We start from the raw sequence: 20068 nt of genomic DNA on the forward strand, positions 1-20068 counted from the left end.
TAAAAAAGAAAGTAACATAAAAGCAGAAGCAGTTGGAATTAATTAGTAGTTAGCGTTTTACTTTAAGCTGTGTGTGAAAAAAGACACATTCGCCTTTATATAATGAGGCCGAACCTCCTCATTATATAAAGTGTATTGTATAATATGATGCATCGCTTTGCAGCTGACGGGCGCCATTCTAAGTCATGCTAAGCATGAGTATGTGATTTTTATTAACAGTGGACAAAGCCAGAATAACCCTTTCCCCATTTCTATGTATTTCTCCTGTGCTAAGTTAATTGGACAGTGGCTTTATTTAGCTTATTGCTCAAAATGTCAAGCTATTCCTTTAACTATCCACTAATGAATTCCAATGCTTTCTATTTTGTTTTCTTTAGTCCCATTAAGGACCTAAGATTTCCTGCAGATCCTTCTCATTAAAAGCATACCAAGAAAGGATTACACGTCTTTACAGTAAATGCTGGAGGGCTATCAACGTGAAACATTTCTGCAGGAAGTGTTGAGTTGGAAATTGGAAAGGATTGGACAAAACAAGCGAATCAAAAGGGGATTTCTGTAAGCAAAGAGAAATGAGTACGACATGACTCTTGCCGTACTGATGGAATTCGTAGGGAGGAAATGTCATTACAGCGAATTTATCGGTGTAACAGTTTAACACAGAAAAGTGCTGAGTCTGCGTTAATTGCAAATAGCATGAGCAGCAAATTAAAGAGGAGGTAGCCGAATGTAGGCCTGTTTTTCGGTAAAGGCCGGCTTTGTTGTATTAAAAAAAAATCAGTTCAGTGTTCATTGAATTTATTGTGGTGTCCTACACGTGGCTCAGGGAGCAGGTTTGTGTTGTGGGTGTTTGCATTTAAGCACAACACATTTATCTGTGCATACCCGACACCTGTCAGGCTGGCATGATGTGCATAACCTCTGCCTGCACGTTGCATGCATTTTTCTCCTCTTCCTCCTTCTATCGCTCTTTCAATCTCTCTTCTCCCCTCCTCTGCTACCCCCCCTACTCCCCCCAGCTCACTCGGCCTGTGATGGCACGCTGTCAGAGAAAAAGCTATTTATGATCGGCAACCAATATCCTCACAGAGATAAACACACACTGTGAGAGTGATAGGTAGAAAGAGAGGGAGCACCAGAATTATTAGAGAGAACAAGGGATAAGCGAGACGCGACAGTGCAGGAAAGAAACCTGCAGAAGACAAAAAAAGAAGAAAAGAGGAACGTTGCCCTGGGCTGATTACTCACAGCTCTGTGTTTATGAGTACACATGATCTGGTTGATATCAAGGTATACAAGTGCATATGTGCATGTTTAAACAAGTTCCCTCTTTGGCTAGTGCATGTCTAAATTCTGGGAAGAGCAAGTTGGGATACAAATTACTTTTTTTATCGGAGGCAATTTACTTGAGTCTGCTGTGCCTCTCACTCGCTCGATCAAGCTGACAACTGATTGTAAATGAGAGAGCCCTTCATCTTACACACATCAGACAAGAGGTGGCCACCCACTGAAACACAAACACACGCACATCCAGTGTTCTATGACAAGGGCACGGGTTTTGCTTTCAGAAGTAAACAGAGCACAGTGAGGTGGTTACAGAAATAACCCTGGGTTCTATGAGTGGAAGAGCAGCCATCTAATGTTCATACCCTGATTACACTGATGATACTCAACTGCAGCACCATAATATGCAAACGAGCCAAAGAGAACTGCTTAGTTATTTAACATGCTTTACAGCTACAATTAGGAAATATTTTTGCTAGGCTACCAACTGCTACTGTTTTTGTCTTGTATGCTAAGATAAGCTAATATATTTCTTTATTAATCCATCACTTTATTCTGAACTAAGAGCCAAAAGAGTGGCCTCATTGTGGTCATCTATCAATTCAATTCAATTCAATTTTATTTATATAGCGCCAAATCACAACAAAAGTCGCCTCAAGGCGCTTCATAGATACAGAGAAAAACCCAACAATCATATGACCCCCTACGAGCAAGCACTTTGGCGACAGTGGGAAGGAAAAACTCCCTTTTAACAGGAAGAAACCTCCGGCAGAACCAGGCTCAGGGAGGGGCGGGGCCATCTGCTGCGACCGGTTGGGGTGAGAGAAGGAAGACAGGATAAAGACATGCTGTGGAAGAGAGACATCTGAGTCCAATTACTTCAATTGTCCTGTTCCCAGTATATTTACGTTATTGTTTGCTTACTTTTCCCTAAAGATGTTCCCAGTGGAGCACACAGCTAAATCTTTTGCCCCATGCCGTCTAACACCCCCAACAAAACTTCCACTAATCAGATGATCATGGCAGCCCGTTTGTAGCCTGAGAAGTGATACCGAAGCGATCGTATTAGTATGCGATTGTACCGCTACGATTGTTGTGAGCGCTTTAAAACACCTTTACATTTTAAAAATTGAAACCCAACAAAGATCTGTGAAGTTTCATCAACTTCTCTCATCTGATTTTAAAATGCTGGAACACTCAGATTTCAGAGCAAATCAAACTAAAATTACTAAGGCAGAAATTCCAACCTTGTACTTTGTTGCATTCAGCCTCAGAAGACGGAAATAACGATAAAAGCTATCTTCAGTAAACCTAACCTTTAAAATCTGTGCACAGCTTGTCAGATTCAATCATCCATTTCTCTTTTCTCCATCTCTTTCTTTTCTCCCTTTGTTTTCCACTTTTCGACTTTCAGATAAATATGGCCGCCTTTCCTTCCACTTGCACATACACAGTCAGGACAAGCTGCAAACGCTACGCGCACACGTACACAGATACACTTTGTTACAGACGTAACCTTCAGTGTCTTTCTTAACAAAATGCTTTGAAATCTGAAATCCAATATCCTGCCTAAATTCAGCTTTTTCTTTCTTTTTTGGTCACCTTTCTTTTTCTCCTCTGTCATACATTTTCTCCATTTTCTTTGTCTCGCTGCAGAATAATTTCTTTCTGGGAGTTCCTGAAAATGGTTGTAATTTCCACGTCCTGTTTTGACAACTGCTACCCTCCCCCCCGCATGGTTTTGCTTTTTCTGCTTATATTCACTTTCTTATTTCTTTTGATTCCTCGCTCATTTTACATGCCCCCCATTCCTCCTCCTGTTCTATTCTCTGATTCATGCTGTCAGTGAGAGATAGCAAAAGATGCCACTGTGTTTTTCTTCTCCACCCTTTGTTCTGTTTTTACTTTCTTACTTGTTTTTCTTCTCCTCCCTCGCGCGTCCGTGTGCTCTCGTCGTAATCTCTCCTTCAGATGTTTTTTCGCTCTGTCTTGTCTTCGTTGTGAATGTTGACTAGAGACAGACGTCGCACATGAAGGTCACATTGGGCTAAAGGAGAAGAAGAGGAGAGATGTAATGAGTGGCAGTGCTGGATGTTGGGGGTGGATATGTGAGACTGACAGGTCAGCTTTAATCATTTTAATGTCTCTGTCAGACAAGACCTGCTACTGCACATAATTAGAGGTCTCCACACACACACACACACACACATTCAAAACTGTAAATATACTTCCTACCTGCACATCCACGTACATGAAACATGAAAATCCTGATCAAACAAATATGTGCCACTTGGTGGTTTTTGTGTGTGAAATTTGTGGTTTTGGAAACTGAAGTTTAGGCCTAGTTAGTTACCTACTCTTGAAGACAAGCTAACACAAGTGGAAACATGCTAGTAAACCACAACAGAGAGCCAGCATGACAATTGTAGTACATTTTACACACTATCCTTCGTAAACGTAACTTACTCTGTAACTTCCTGTAAGGGTTTTGTTTTAATCACCAGATTTAGGCTTCAAATATAGGATTTTTAAGACTGATAGTGACAATAATGTGATAACATTAATATTCAAAATATTCAATCTTAGGATATAATATCCAATATTTCTTTTTCTTTCAGACATACACAACACTAACAGATTTTTCTGACATGTGTATAGTTACTTATTTATTCATTGTTGTGTGACATATGTTGCCACCAGGGAAGTTGCCGACTGCCCCCTGGTGGACAAATTAGGCAACGTTGAAACTCACAACGTAGTTGAAGGGTGTTTCTTTGATCTCTTCTGTACTTTTTAAATGTTTAATTATTTGGCACTTACAAGTGATGATACTGACAGGTCAGCAAGTAACTAAAATGAGCCAATAATATCAGTCCACTGGTAAAATGGTTGGGCTCCACTGGCCACATCCTAAATAGGTAAATTTTCCAAAACAAATAAAGTCTCTTGCAGTTTTCTATTAAAAGATTTTACAAATGAATGTTCCAAACAAGCAAATATGCTACAAAAAGAGGCAAATGCTAAGCATTTAACTTTACCTGGGGTGTGCTAAGCAGTCATTATCACAAACATACCTACAGGTTTCACATACACAAATAAAAAATGCTGAAAGAGATACAGAGTAATAAATGACTTAACAGAAGCTGAGCCCAGACGTGAGCTCACGACAGCGAGCTTTGCAAGAAACAGAATAAATTTGAGCAGTCTGCTTTACACTGTACCACTGAATGTTCCTTCATATGAACAGTATGAAGTAAGTATGAAGATTAGGCTTGGAGCTAAGTTCCATGCACAGAGATAATTGCTTGACTCAATTTTACTGCAAGGCTTTTCTGGTTTTGATCACAAGATCTTAGACATGAAAAATAAAGCCACACACACACACACACACACACACACACACACACGCCCCTGATCCCTCGAGGCTCACATTCACAGGTTCCCATAGTTCATAGTGCAGATCACATAACTGACTACAGCGCCTTCGCCAGTGCGTGCCGGGATTTGTGTGTGTGTGTGTGAGCAGAAGCTGAGATTCATGTCAACATCAATGGCTCACTAATCACAATGAGGGCGCCAAGGGCCAAGCAGATGCTGTCAGTAGCGTATGGGCCGGCTAGTGTTACAAAGAGGGAGCACACAAAGCCAAGGCCCAAACCTCTGACACCATCATACTTCATTCCCTACTGTCAATAAACTAGAAACTGAAAACTCTGCTACACTCGATGAACACTGTGCTCCACTGTATCGACTGGAAAAGTTGTGATGTTCATCAAACTTTATTGAACCAAACACACACACACACACATACAAAAATTAAACTGTGCATAGAACCTTGGCATAACTCCCCCAAAAAGGAAAAAGTCAATCTTTGAGAAACTTCTCAAATGTAAACTTTTTGGCAAATTTATGGGAATATTGTGACAACCTTGAGACTGTGAATTCTCTTATGTAAAAGCAGAACTCTAAAACCTTTCATGACCAAAAAAATCAACCGTGTTGTAATCTTCGTTCAAAGACATTTTTAAAGCTACCCAGTTGATTATTATACGTATAATAAGTAGGAGAATCTTCTTAAACCATAAAGATGAATGGAATCCTTCATGTTTTTTTATTGGCCGGTGAAGATATGAAACCTGCTACTGACATGACTTTGTAAAGGAGGAGAACACCCAAAGACAGGATGAAACTCTTCTGATGGTTTCAAGGAAGTAAAGAGGCAAGTTAGGTAAAAGTCCAAAACTCTGTTTGATGGCAGGTCCTTTAAAATCAAGTTAGGTTGATTGAATGTGCTGGAAAGCAAATTTAGACTTAATCGGAAACCTCACGCCACTGAGTAATCCGCCATATGAGCATTTCTGTGCGTATATGTGTGTCGACTGCTTCTGGTAGAGCATTTAACCCTCTGGTGAGCGCCTCCACCTGGGACTGAACCGACAGCATATCTGTTGAAACCGTAACAGCAGCAGAATCACTTTAGCTGTTATTGGGGGGAGAAAAAATCTCCAAAATGAAATATAGCATTGCTACTAAGGTCACTGGCTCTGTTACCTACAGAGCAGGATGAATTCAAACCCATGCACATGTGATTATGTGACAGCACAGCAGCACGCTGTCCATCTCTGGTGTATTTTTCCTAAATAAGTAAGTCATCCAGACCTCAGCTTTCCACTGGCTTCATCCAGGAGAAAGCAGCAGCCAAATCCCTGCAAGTCCACACAGACATAAATGTGCAAAAACATCTACACATTAACTAAAGCACACTCACACACACATATGCACACGTGAGGCCAAAAACTAGGAGGAAGAGGAGTGGAGGAGGAGGTCTGGCTAAATAGCAGGATTTCAAGAACATCTGCACACGCATACACATGGACACACACCTCAAGCCGCTGGCTGCCTGTGTATTTGACAGGCAGCACAGTGAGTGGCTGTGTGGAAGCCAGCCAGCTGCTTGTGAATCAGCAATGACTAACAGTTTACACCTGCACTTTCTGAGCTAATCGCCTGCATGCTTATTGTAAATATACATACACTATGTACTTGTGCGCATGTGGGTGGATGTATCGCGTCTGTGTGTGCCAGCACCTGTATCTGTGTTCACGTGTTTGCCTGCATGCCACCACAATGAGTTTTCCCCATCAGGCTCAATTGTGACAGCCTGGGCCTCTAATTGCTTAGCTGCAAATTTGACATTGTCTAAGCTGGCAGCACCCTGATGAGTTGAATAAAAGTGGAGCGACATCGTACCCGTCACTTCCCCCGATCGGCCTCGACAAGAGCACAACTCCGTGCTCCGTTTGATCGCCGCACAAGACAACGCAATGGGATGCTAATCACATGCAAAGGCCAGAGCTTTGAGCGTGTGCCAACGTCTGCCTTGTAAGAGCGCGCGTTCACGTTGGTGTGCCAGTAATGGCAGCTCTAATCAGTGGCAGGATTGGAAGAGGCATGTGGCAATAAAGCCCAACAAAATGCCTGCCATTCCCTATTAGATGCAAGCATTCTCCGAAAACCTGGCAGACGAAGGGCGTACACACAAACGCGTGCACGCACATACATATCGGTGTTGGTGGACATCTGGCCAAGGTCAGAGCTAGATCTGAGCTGTGAACGCCTACTGCCAACCCCCTCTATCAGAAAGAAATATCCTTCGGGGGAAAAAAAGCTGCAAAGCTTCACACCACAAGCTTTGTCCTCCAGAATGATTTACACATAAACTCTGACCTCTCTAAGTGCAGCCCATTACTTGCGGGTTGTGATTTACAAGCTAAAATTAAAGATGGACGCAATTCGCCGAAGCCATTATCAGCGTCACTACACGGCGGTCAATTCATACAGAGATCTCTCGTGAGAGTCATTCCTCCATACTCAACTGAAGCATTGATTATTCAGAGTACCATAGAAATGACTGATACAGCAGACACTGCATTTATCTTCCCTGTGCTTCGTCCTTTATGTGAAATATTGCGTCTGCTCTGTCTTACTATTCCCGTTACAAGGTTTAACAGACACGTGGCTTTAAAGAGTAATAATGGCATCTTTGCATAGGTGGCTAATGTAGCATTTTGAAATTGATATCAGTCTTGTAAGATGTATCTTATGGCTATAGAGATTGGTTATAAGCAATTATTAGAAACATTTTGTGGGTTCATAAAGTGTGAAAAATCCCTTTAGCTGGATCACGATGCCACTTACATTTAGGTAAAGGTCATCAGAGACGAATACTTAATGGATTCCTAATGCTTTCAAAATACCAGGTAATCATAGTGTCTCAATGAAGCGACGACCTGGAGGGCTAAAAAATTAAGCCTATGTGGAGCTGCAGTTCCACTTAAGGCTGGTGCCGAAAACGAGTCAGTCCCCACAGATTCCCTTATTAAAATGCTCGATTTTACAGCAACAAAAGGCACATTTAAAGCCTTGTCTCCATGGTCACAACAACTCTTCGGTGAGTAATTTTAGTATATAATAAGTCGCCCATTTGGATTTTGCTGAGGTTTAAAAATTAGGGTCATGGTCGCTTTGACTGATAGGACTACCAAGGCCTCACTTCCTGTACTTTGACTTACTGATCTGGACTTTTTGACTGTATTTGACTGTGTTGCTGGTGCCTTTTGGGGGAATTGCTTTGTGGTACAGCGGATATCCAAGATGTTGAAATATATTTCTGCTCTTAGCACTGATTAGTTGTTATGTATGTAAGCTCCAGTGGCGCAATTGGTCAGCGCGCGGTACTTATAAGACAGTAACCTGCAGAGAGATGCTGAGGTTGTGAGTTCGAGCCTCACCTGGAGCACAGGCTTATTTTAGGGGCAGGGATAGCTCAGTAGGTAGAATGGTGGCCCCATGATCGGAGGGTCGGGGGTCTGAATCCACTTAACACCTACCCTGAGGTACCCCTCAGCAAGATACCGTCCCTACACACTGCTGCCCACTGCTTCACACCGTTTCGGTAATTTGGCTACCATGTTCAATTATAGTTCATTTATATAGCTGCAAATGACAATGACAGTGCCAAATATTTTAAGGTACAGACCAAGAAAACAATGAAATGACCTCCTGTGAGCAAGCATGTGGTGACAGTGGGAAGGAAAAACTCCCTTTTAACATGAAGGAACTTCTGGCAGAATCAAGCTCAGGATGCAGGGTGAGAAGCGTTCAGCATTCCACACATACCGGTTAAAAACATGCAACAGATCACTAAGCACTAGAAAGCAACAATAATTGAAATTTAAAGCATCTCATTTCTCTACAGTCTCAGAGATAAGAAATGGAAAACGACCGTGCCCATTGTTGTGGAAACCAAACCATATTTCTGCTATTTATATTTCATGACTGCTCTAACTTTTCAGAAAAAATAAAGCTCTGCCAGCTCTGAACTTTGTAACTGCAGCCCACAGCGCAGATGCTATCAAAGGCTTTCGCTCTGCAGTCGACCAGAACGCATCAGCCCGGTGCCCAAACGAGCGGCTCCACCTCCTGTTGTCTCTGCATTGTGACACCCCCTCCCCACATTTGTTGGTGTTGACAGATAAAGTGATGGTAATTGTGATTTTCTTTTTCCAGTGAAGTGGGACCCTTCCACTATCATCCTCTCATTTCCTGTGTGAAGAGCGGCGTCTGCGTCGGTGCTTTTGGCAACTGATATCGGTTTGAACCGAGGAGCTGTGATTGTTATTCTCACTGTGCCAGAACCCACAAGAGCCACAGTGGACACAAAATACTGAGCAGCACCTGGTGTGCGAGCAAAACCGAAGAAGAGACACACTGAGAGAGAAAAATGCCCCCATTTGTCGATGTATTCCACAACGCAGCGCTTCGTATTCCCACACAAATAAAAGGGATGAACTCATCCTTTTAGGCAAAGGATTTCATTCACTGGAGTTAGTATAACTGTATTTCTGGGAAAGCCCTTTAAAATGACTGGGGTGAGTGTGTTGGGTGAGAGGTTTCTGAGTGCGAGCATGCATGTGTGTGTGTGTATGAGACATCTGTTTACATAAGTGGGAGGATGTGATGGTAAAGCCCTGGCTTGGGCCCTGGCCTTTTCACAACAGGGCCCAGAGCAGAGAGGAGATTCATCCCAATATTTGTCTCACTAAGGAGTAAAGCCAAACAAATCCGTCCTGCTAAGGCGCCCTCTGATAAAACTTGCAACGTTCCATGCACAGCTTTTCCCTGGACCACTCCAAGATCTCTTCTTTCCTCACTGCGCACAGTTTACGGGTGTCAAGTCGCAAGTCAACTTTTCCATCTCATTAAATGCTCTATCTGAATGGAAATGCTAAAAAAAAGAGCCATAATAGAAAAAACAGCAAGTAAAAAGGTTATCTTGATGCCAAGACCAATCTTTCCTGAATACTGCCTCTTAAAAGTCACGTTTTTTTAAAAATATCCCTAACTTGTCTTAAATGCTACGCTGCATTAATTCATATTTTAGAGAATTATAACGTTTTAGCATCAATCAGCCATTTGCTTTGGTTTGACAGCCTGTAATGTCACTGTTTTGATTCATTCATACATTAGTAAGATTTTAGGAAAAAATGAAAGAGCTTTAATAAATCCAAATGTGCCCTTTCAGCACAGCAGGTATCTAGACACTTAGCAACTAATGGGGGGACATCGTGGAGCATTTAGCAGCTAAAAACCACGGTGGAAGCTTCTTTTCATCAGTCCAATGTTGTTCCTACATGTCTTCTGAAGGTTTGGAAACGACTACATTATATAATGATAAGAAGTCATGGCAGTCACTCAGTGACAGTAACAAGTCAGGTGTTTTGAATAGTTACGGTACCATGAGTACCTTAATACTTTCATTTTAGTACTACTCAGTATGTGTCACGGTTAGTGGGAGCTGACTGTGCGAGAGTGTGAAACGGAGAAACCAAGTGTGGACACAGAAGGAGATGAAACTGGGGTTAAACAAAAAGCGAGCCGTTTATTCTGGCTGATAGGGGCGAGAGCTAACTGGAAAACCTAAACTGGGAAAATTAAAAAACTATGAAAACTGTGGGAACTACGAAAAACTATGAATCAGCTATGACAACCGTGATAACTATGATAACTATGATGATTATGATGACTAAGATGACTATGACTACTATGACATGACATGACATGACATGACGTGGAGGGAGGTAACACAGACGACCTGACGAAGACTGCAAGAAAGCACACAAACTAAATACACACAGAGGAGATTAGGGAAAGTGGGAACACATGGGGAAACAGCTGACACAATTGAACATCATGCCACGACAGGGAAAAGTAATACTAAGCACAAGGAACACGGAAACAAGCATTTCAAAATAAAACGGGAAATATGGAGAGGCGCAGACCTGACAACACCGGCTTGACAACATGAAACATATGACAGACTAACATGTGGACACGGTGAACTCAGGAGGAGCGCGAACACTGTAGAACATATAGAGGGAAAAGGGAATTGGAGATGAAACATGGAGCACAAAGAGAGACTTCTAAATTAGAAGTTATAGTAGAAACGAAACTAGAATGAAACTCAACTGAATCCTAACTAATAATACCAACCCAAAAACGTAACATATAAACATGACAAGACGCAGACATGACACGAACTTGATAACTGAACCACACAGACATGAAACATGACAGGTAGGAGCTAACAATGACTTTGTCATGAACCAGAACATAAACAATGAAAAACCAAATACACTGAAACTCAAAACACTGAGTCACATGACCCAGGACCATGACAGTATGTGTACCCTATCGTGGCCAGCCTGTGTGAGAACATTTTTATATGTACTACAATTTAAGGTAGTTGAAAATCTTATTATGATAGTTGTAGCTTATGTAACATAGTGCAAACATTGTCACACATAGAGCGATTTTTATTATCTGTAAGTTAATAAACACAACAATTCCACATGTTACATGCCTGTATGTAACTTAACAAGTGAAGCCTGTGAGTCCATTGTTTACCTCAGCACGCCCGGTGTAAAGCATCCAAACTGAGGTGACTTTTAGAGGCTATCCTGAACTTTCTGGCACCAAACTCTGCTGTTTTTCCTGCTGCCTCTGTTAGCCTTTGTTAGTGGTTGTTAGCCCCAATTAGTTACTGTTAACCTCTGTAAACTGCTGTTAGCCTCAGTTAGGTGCTATTTATGCTGCTTTCACTGAAACTTTCTTTAAAATGTCATTGTTTGACATTGTCAAACTTGGGCAATTAGTAAATAAAATCTCATATAATGTAAGAATGTCATCAAACTGTTTAGCGCAAGGAAGCTGGGATTTTAAGAGCACTCGAGTCTAACGTTAGCTGTCATGAAGTGAGCTTCTAACCAGCTGTTGTTGTTATAGCTGTGCAGAAACGTGATCATTTGCTGACAGTATATATGGTGATATATAGTTTAAAAGATATTCACGACCTTTAAATCAAAACTAACTTTCAGTTTTAGACATATTTTAGTGTTTAGAGTAATCAGATTCCCCCTTTTGTGTTGCAGCTCTCAGGAATGTGGAGGAGAGTTATCAGTTCAGTGATGGCCTCCACTGTATGGAGCTTTTTGCTGGCTTGGTTTTGTTCCACTTGCCTCCTTAGTGAGAGAGGGGGGTCACTGAGTAGCCTGATGAGTATAAAAATGATTTCAATCATATGCTCCGGCTTTTGCATTCACTGGATCACTGTGTAATAAAACGGCCAGATTTTGGAAAAACATGTTCTCCAAGGGGATCTAAGGGTGCCTCGTCCTAAAATGTGTTAATTTCTGGTTTGAAAACCTATGTTTTTCTTTTTGAATGAGCCCAATTTACCAAGATTAATGCAAAGTAGTTTGGATAATTAATGAATAAATAAAAATAGGGGTTAGAAGGAGAAAACAGAAAAAATAAAGAGACTCTTTTTTTCTTGTTCTCGCTTTGATCCCGTCATTTCCCTTTGTAGTCCTCTGCAATCATTAGATACCTACACACACTGCCTCCTCAGCTGTGGCTCATTTATGCAAAGTTTCACAACCTTTTACGTCAACATTTCGAGAAAAGCGTCTTTATAATCAGACATGCATGGGTGTCGATAAGAAGAGAGGCATCCATTAAAAGCAAAGTTTTATCCCCCCTATGTAATTTCACTGAGTTTATGTGCGCTTGAAACCTCGCTGGATGACTTAGTGTTATGTCTCAATGCCTGAATTACTGACGGGGACCTATTACGGGGGAGTACAGGGCAGAAAAACGGCGCCTGGCACTGAATAAGTAAACTGGGTAAACACGCAGTGGTCTTCAGCACACTCTGTGATTTTATAGACTCATTCAAGGTCAAAGCATGTGTGATTTTCCTTGTTCTTCTCCTGTGGAATAACCAGAGGTAGGGATATCCTGTTTCATTAGCTTTCCTCTCACTGCTTCTGCCGCCGTCTGTCCAACAAAATGTAACTGGCTGCTGCAGCTGAAATAGCAAATAGCCGGGGCTGCCTACATGGGTGGAGGATTATTGACAGAGAGGGAGGTCAAAGAGTAATATATGTGAGCGAGGATCAATTCATGCATCTACTCATGTGTGTGTGTGTGTGTCTATATGGTCCTACGTGCAGTGCATCCCACTGGATCTTATTTGTTTGTGCTTGCCTAATTTGTGCACATGTGCATACCTGCATGTGTAGTGTGTAGGTGGTAGTAAAAGCGTGAGCTCAGAGCATTATCTCATTTGGTGGCTCTCCCGGGCTGCAGGACAACGCCGTCCCTAATGGCCCCAGTGTTCATTGTGGCAGGGCAGACAGAGGGCAAAATGAGCTCCGCCATCTCCCTCCTTGGTAACCGCATTGCCCCAAAGGACCCACTGCTTGCCAGGCTGTCCCACTCAAGCGCCGGCTTCAGCCCTCTGGGAGAGACACATGGGCTGGCTCGACAGCTAAACAAATTAGATCACCCTCAACCACTGAAAACACCAACTCAACCTAACCTGACTTCATACATTTCTTAGAGTTCTGTATTATTCTTTAATGGTATCTTAAACTGATCATAAAGGAACCAATTTTGTCATTTACCTTGAGTAAAAGTTTCTTTTGAACCACGTTTACAACTGCTCCTGCAGTGCAGCCGTACGTTAGTCCACGCCAGACTTGGTTTGAATCGTGTCCAAACGAAGCAGCCACAACACATCAACACAGGAAGACACAATCAACTAGAACGGTGCATCCCCCTGCAAGGCCAGTGCCCAATTTTGCAATTTTAAAGATAGAGATCCAGACTAACATTTACAAAGTTCTTCCTTCTTCCATGCTGCAATTCCAAGTTTTGCTCAGCTTGGCAGGCCTTGCAGACAAACTAAAATAAACGCGTTGAACGCATGCCTGGGAATGCTCAGTGGGAGTCATTCAGTTACCTTAAAAAGATATCATAAAACTAAAAGACGTGCAGAGGATGTTTCGCACTTTCTGCAGTGGTCTCTGTTTAAAAGTTTTTGAGTGCTTGTTGGAGCCAATTAGGTCAGACGGCAGCAGTTGTACACACTTCTGTATCACTGTGTGGATGCTGGAGCTAAACCTAGAGGGGACTGTCAGAAAACATCAAGAAAGCTAAAGATAGGAATGGAGACAGGTTTAGCTGACAGATAAAACTCTGCACCCCCCCCCCCCCCCCCCACCGAAATACAGTGTTCAACAGAACGCAACAGAAACACTGTCAAAAGCCAACAGGCTTTACATAGAGACTATTTCATTGCTAGAAAGTAGTTGGGACTAAGAAATATCCAAAATAACAGGCACAATGACTCCAGTCAGAATGGTCTGTTGCAACCAGGAGAGACGTGCTTTTGCAATTTGAGTGAACTGAACCTTAACTGACTTACAGAGCTCGATTTACAGAGTGATTTCAGCCAGGAATGCCCTGCACTTTGAAGGAAGTTACTCATCCTTCTATTCTTTCGAGGACATCTGTTCTTCCTTGCACACACAGCAGGTGACTGACGTCTGCACACGCGTGCGCGCACACGCAGAGAACTCAACCTGTTAGCCCGACATAATGAAGCACGTAATCACATCCACGGACGCTGAGACACAAAGGAGTCATATCAAGAAGGATTATCCCTGTTACGCCCACCCACACACAGACACCCACACACAGACGTACACAGATGAGCTAGCATGCACGCAAAAGATGGCAAAGACGCATTATGAGTCCAAATAAGCAGAGTGCAACCACCGCGGGATCACAAAGAGGAGGGAGAAAGCTGGCACGAGAAGGTGCAGAAACACATACATAAACACATGAATCCTTTTTTCCCCCCTCAAAATAATAATTATTTTAAGAGTCACAAAGAAAGAGGAGCAAAAGACGGAAAGAAAAGAAAAAACACACACACACACACACCCTCTGTGCAGCACAGGCTGAGGTCATCTTTATTAATAAACCCTCTGACAACAAACACACTCACATCAAGGCCTTCGCCCTCCCTCCATCCTTACTCCATGCTCCCTCCCTTCCTTAGCTCCTTGAGAAATGGCAATTGCCAGACTGGCTCAGTGGGAGGGTGTCTGTAACCACACATGCATGCACACAGACGCATGCACACACACACACACACACGCATACACACTGCAGGATGGCCTAGAGGCAGCATGTCAGTGATCTGTCAGGGGGTAACAGTGCGGAGCAGGTGTGTGTGTGTTTGTGTGTATATGTTTTGGGGAGGAAGCAACTACAGAGAGGAAGACCAAACAGACAGGAAGTTTAGCCTTACATACACACACACAAACACACACATAAGAAACATGCCCCGGCTCATTTGTTCCCCCTGACAGGAGAGGAGAGGGATGGTTCTCTGCAAGACGTGCCTGAGGGAGGAGGAGCAGCCCAGTGTCACTCCAGTCTTGCATTTGGGTGCTTGTTGAGAATTTCCTTGACACCACAATGGTACCCTTTTAGCATTCGACTTCCACATTTAGGGTTAAAATTGTGGAAAAGGTGTATTCTAGACCATACCCTTAACTTTTCCTAACCCTGACCAAGTGCTTTTGTTCCCTAAAACTCCTATACTGATGCCAACGAGCCATGGGCTCTTATAAAACTGCGATATTTCACGTAGCTTGGAGGGAATGAGGGAAGCAGGTGAACAAAGCCAAGAATATGTTTTCTACGCGTATGTATCTGCGTATCCCCGTCTTTGTGTGTAATGTTGCTCTCTGAGAGTCCTGTGCTCTGCGGGGCTCTTGATGGGAGAATAAAGGCTGCAACTCTGAGCATAAGAATTCTGGGTAATAGCATCAAAGCAGGTGTATACCTTTTGTTTGTTAGCAGGAATTCAAAGCAGGAGCAAGCGTGCTGCTGCAGGAACACGTGAAAGCACGAAATACAGTCAAGACAGGTTTCCCATTCTTAGTTGTTACAAGGCCATGAGGGATGTCAGTTCCTTGTATCGGCTCTGTGGTCTCAGCAGGCAGGACCACACCTTGCACAGGATACTTCTTGAAGGGTGGCAACCATTGCAGCTCATAATCACATCCCTGAGCCGGCTCATCTAGAAGCTTTAAATCCAAAGAAGCAGTAGTTCAAGTAGTTGGGCCCAAATTTTTTGAACTATCCAACTGCAGATCAAAATTTGTAACTTTTATATAAACAGAATCAAGCTCACTTCCCTTAGAAATTCATATTCAATAACTTTCGGTTGTCTATATTTGCAGAATGCCGGTGAGCATAGGTGATGTCTGAAACCTTTATTCACTCACCTTCAGATTTTACTCAATTTACTGGAGCGCTCTGTGACCCTGGGTTATAGACTGTATACAAAAGATGGTTTAAAAAATGTCTAATTACACAGAAATCTTGGGTAAATGTCTGTGCACTTCCTGATACGTTTATGGTTTCATTCTCTACTTTTTTGATGTAATTCATGTTATTTTGTGAATCATCATTATAAAGATTATGATGATTTGCTAAGACAAAGTCTGTCTGAGCTTCACAATGGCCTTCATTAACCAAAACACTATGTGATGGTAGATGCATCCATCATTTATACGTCATGTAGAGGCCGACTCTGCAACAGCAGGGATGTTGTTTGGCATGGAGTGCTGAGGCCACTCTAAACATAGCGCACATGGATGCTTGTTTGATGGCTTTCTATCCAAAGTCGTGGTTCTGTCTTCTCCGTGTACAACACACTAGGAAATGTTATTGAGCTCTCGGCATTAGCAATGCCCCTTTAAGACATGCACTGCGTTCCATTAAACTGACAGCATATGAAGATGTCAGCTGCATCTAAATGCAGCCTTACTAGTTTGACCCAAGTACAATTTATGTGCAATCTGTTCCAGCACTGTAGCTAAGTGCAGGAATGCTAATGATATGTTTGCTTTGTGGGGAAACTGTCTGTTTTGCCCATTTTTGTCAAAATAAAAGCAGATTTTATGTTGGTGTAAACAGCTTGTGTGTATATATATATGTGTGTGTGTTTGTGCACCTGTAATAACATGTTAATTAGCCATGTAATCAGTTTCAACTAATAGGGACGTGGAGGTGTTCTGTGAGGTAAATGACTGGTTGTAATGCTTGGTAGTCTAGTGACAGCTTTACTCTGTAAATGTGAACTGTATATACAAACAAATAATGGTTTTTTGTTGTCCACGATGCAATTATGAACAAGTGATCATGCCTGTGGTAAAAAGCCCCCCCACCCCTCCACTAAAATAATGACTGTGCTCGTTCCAGAACATCTTTCACAAGGAGTGACTTATATAACAGCGTGTTTACTACAGCGAAGCTCAGGAAAAACAAACGCATGAAAGCTTTATGAACTGGGTATATGTTTATTCACTGGTGAGCTGTATCATTTTGCTAGAGTGAAAAAAAACGTTACAAGATGTACACTCTGTGACAAGATAAATTATAAGTCACACTAGATCGTCAAGGGAGCTTGGGAACGGAGCATGTGACACATTTCAACCTCAGCAGATCGTCTTGCTCTGTAAATTCAGAACAGCTGGCAAATTTCACCATTCGCTCTGGTTAGGCTGCATTTAACGTTCGGTTCAAAAGCAATTTCTTTTTCCACCTCAGCAAAGCTGTTTTATGGTATTTGTGCTTCTTTTGGATGCAACGGAGTGGAGACATGGCAAAGACAGGGAGGGTACAAACACGAATGCTGCCAGCTGGTCCAAAGCAAGCTGAGCTGTTGGTATGAGTTACATCGCTCAACCCTTTTAAAAGCACAGAGACGTCCGCGTTTCTACAACGAGGGCTCACTTTCTGGTGCGCTCTCACAGGATAAAGTAGTTGATGCTGTTGAGGGAGGCTTGTAGGTGTATCATGCTAAACAACATTCACATTCACAGTCGCTAAACAGTAAACAACTGCAGGCCCAGACACCGTGACCAACGAGGATTATATGACCTCGTCATGAGATCACAGAGCCCGGAGCCGATTGCTCGATGTGCTTTAAACTGTCAGGAGCAGGGGGAGTCGAGATGAAACTCTCCACCCAAACCCTTGACTCACTCACATTTGATCCATTTCGAATGCGAACCTAACCGGAATCAATGGTGCGGTAATGGAAAGCGAGAAACTGCGTTAAAATGTAATGCAACCTGTTAAATGCTTGCCGTTCGATGCTGAATGCTGAATGCATTGCCTGTAACACTGTAAGATTAAATCTCTTCAGTTGAGTAGGGTAAGGGAAAGGAAGACAACGTTTGATTTGAATTCGTAAATTTGGATGTTTATTGTGTTAGTCGGTACTTTTGCCAGATAATTGTGGTTCATGGATTTTTGAGTTAGACTACAAAAGAACAACCAGGATTCAATTTGTTCTCATCAACTTTGAGACACGGCCTTTAGATGTGTGATAAGGAAAGATCATACAAACCACATTTTTTAAGGTGGGTTTGCAATGCCTTATGGGAAGTTTGACTATAGGGTTTTACTGCATACAGCACAACACCACGTTTTGGAGGCTCAACATATTCTGGCTGTTGCCGCATTCATTTTTCTGGAGTCAGGAATGGCCGTTTTGGGATGCGAGGGTGGAGCTAGCTAATTTGGTTAGCAAACCTTACAGTTTGAGTGCAAGGTGCAGACAAACATATTTGTTAATTAGTGCTAATTCATCAACTACCAACATGTAAAGGCATTCAGGCTGGTTCAGTGATATGAATTAGCACCAAGTAAGGCCTACTAATAGCAACTGGCTAGTGCTTCTTACCTAGCCTAGCAATCAAAGCGGCTTTGCACTTAACTTTAAATCTCAGGCCTCGGTCACAAAAGCCTCAAAGCCTGGTCAGTTTTTATCTTGCAACCACTGGTAGCCATGAAAAATTGATCTGCAAAATTGCCCCAATGGTGGTTTTGGCTTTCGTAACTGAGTCCCTCTCATGACTTGAGTCAGTTGCGCCACTGACTAACCAATTGGTAGCATGAAGTCTGCTGACGACACATTTATGGATCGCCTATATGTAAATGGCCTGTATTTGTATAGCGCTTTACTTAGTCCCTATGGACCCAAAAGCGCTTTACACTACATTCAGTCATCCACATTTTCACACTAACGTTCACACACTGAAGTAGGTACCAAAAAAGTACCTGGTACCAGATACTACAACCTGGAATACCCTGGAAACTGAGTCAAACACTCTGCAAACACTTACCAAACACTTTCTATTTAAGAGTGAAACTGTTGAAAAGTGTAACACAATCCCAGAGACTGTTTGCTTTTGCTGTATAGTTGGGAATTTATAGAAACTGACTTGCTTTGGAGCCAGCTTCATGTGGCCACTTGAGGAACTGCAGTTTTGGGCAACAGTGGAGGCTGCAGCTTGGGTTTAACAGGCTGACAGCCTAGAAGCTGGAGAAAATAGATCATTACTTCACCTACATCACAATAACAGATGAGGCTCAATAAAATCGTCTTCATCTAATTCTAACCCAGACATAAAGTTCAGGATCTAGAACCTGTAATTTATTCATGCAAACTGTCATCTCATGCGGCTTTGTCACTGGGAAGCTTTTTCAACTTTCCATCAACTGTCACAAATTGCAGACCATTTTGAATAATATCAACATAAACAAACCTTTATGCGGAGAAATGTGAAGCTCATTGGTAGCCTGAAACATGCTGTCAGCCCTCGAATCAAAGGCTCAGCAGTCAATTTAAGATGGGGGGAAAAATGTTCTCAGTCTGCAATGGAAGCCACATCTTCACACAACCAACGCCAGTGTCGGGCAGCATGTTGAGACAGACTGGCAGCATGTAAATACAAACTGGCCTGCTTAAAAGGATGCGTCAAATTTAAGAGAAATCTGTCATTCTTTTTTTATGATAATTTAGGCCCATGCTGAGAAATTCAAAAGCACTGTCTGCATTCTCCTCATTTAAAACATGAAGGCCACTGAGGTAAATAGTTGCAACAGTAAAATCTAAACAACAAACCACAGCACTTCAATCAACTGTTCTTACAAAATAAACACAGATTACAAAATTACTAGAAAGTACAGTTCAGCAAGCCCCCGAAAAAAAGCATTCACTGGTGCTTCAAGTCAAGGCAAGAGACGAGAACTAGGCCATTTTATTGCTGCAATGGAAAAACAAAAGCGGCAGGGTGTCTGGGTGGCAAACAGGGAGTGGGGAAAATGACAGCAGTATAAAAAAAATCAAATAAAGACTAACAATAAATGAAGTGCAGACGAGGACTGTGGTCACCAAGCAGAAGTCAGAGACTTTCTGGCCACAACAATCACACATTCTGCCACTCCATTTTTTATCTGCCGTATTCGTTGCTTTCCTATTTTTGTCTCCATCACTCTATCACACTTTTTCTGA

The 20068-nt window shown here is 42.3% G+C and overlaps 1 protein-coding gene and 1 non-coding gene across 2 annotated transcripts in view; one reads left to right on the forward strand and one right to left on the reverse strand.

The window, feature by feature from the left end:
- The window catches only part of sema4c (sema domain, immunoglobulin domain (Ig), transmembrane domain (TM) and short cytoplasmic domain, (semaphorin) 4C), a 105220-nt gene that overhangs the window by 66674 nt on the left and 18478 nt on the right, over positions 1–20068 (reverse strand). Inside the window, exon 2 of the mRNA XM_040049969.1 lies at positions 3195–3328. The gene's annotated coding sequence lies outside the window, so the exon portion shown is untranslated. The remainder of the gene's footprint in view (positions 1–3194; positions 3329–20068) is intronic.
- Positions 7987–8080, forward strand: trnai-uau. Its single transcript has 2 exons — positions 7987–8024; positions 8045–8080. It is a non-coding gene; the product is annotated as a tRNA-Ile (tRNA).

The sequence above is a fragment of the Simochromis diagramma genome, unplaced genomic scaffold, assembly GCF_900408965.1.
Source record: "Simochromis diagramma unplaced genomic scaffold, fSimDia1.1 OVJJ01000159.1, whole genome shotgun sequence".
Taxonomy (NCBI): domain Eukaryota; kingdom Metazoa; phylum Chordata; class Actinopteri; order Cichliformes; family Cichlidae; genus Simochromis; species Simochromis diagramma.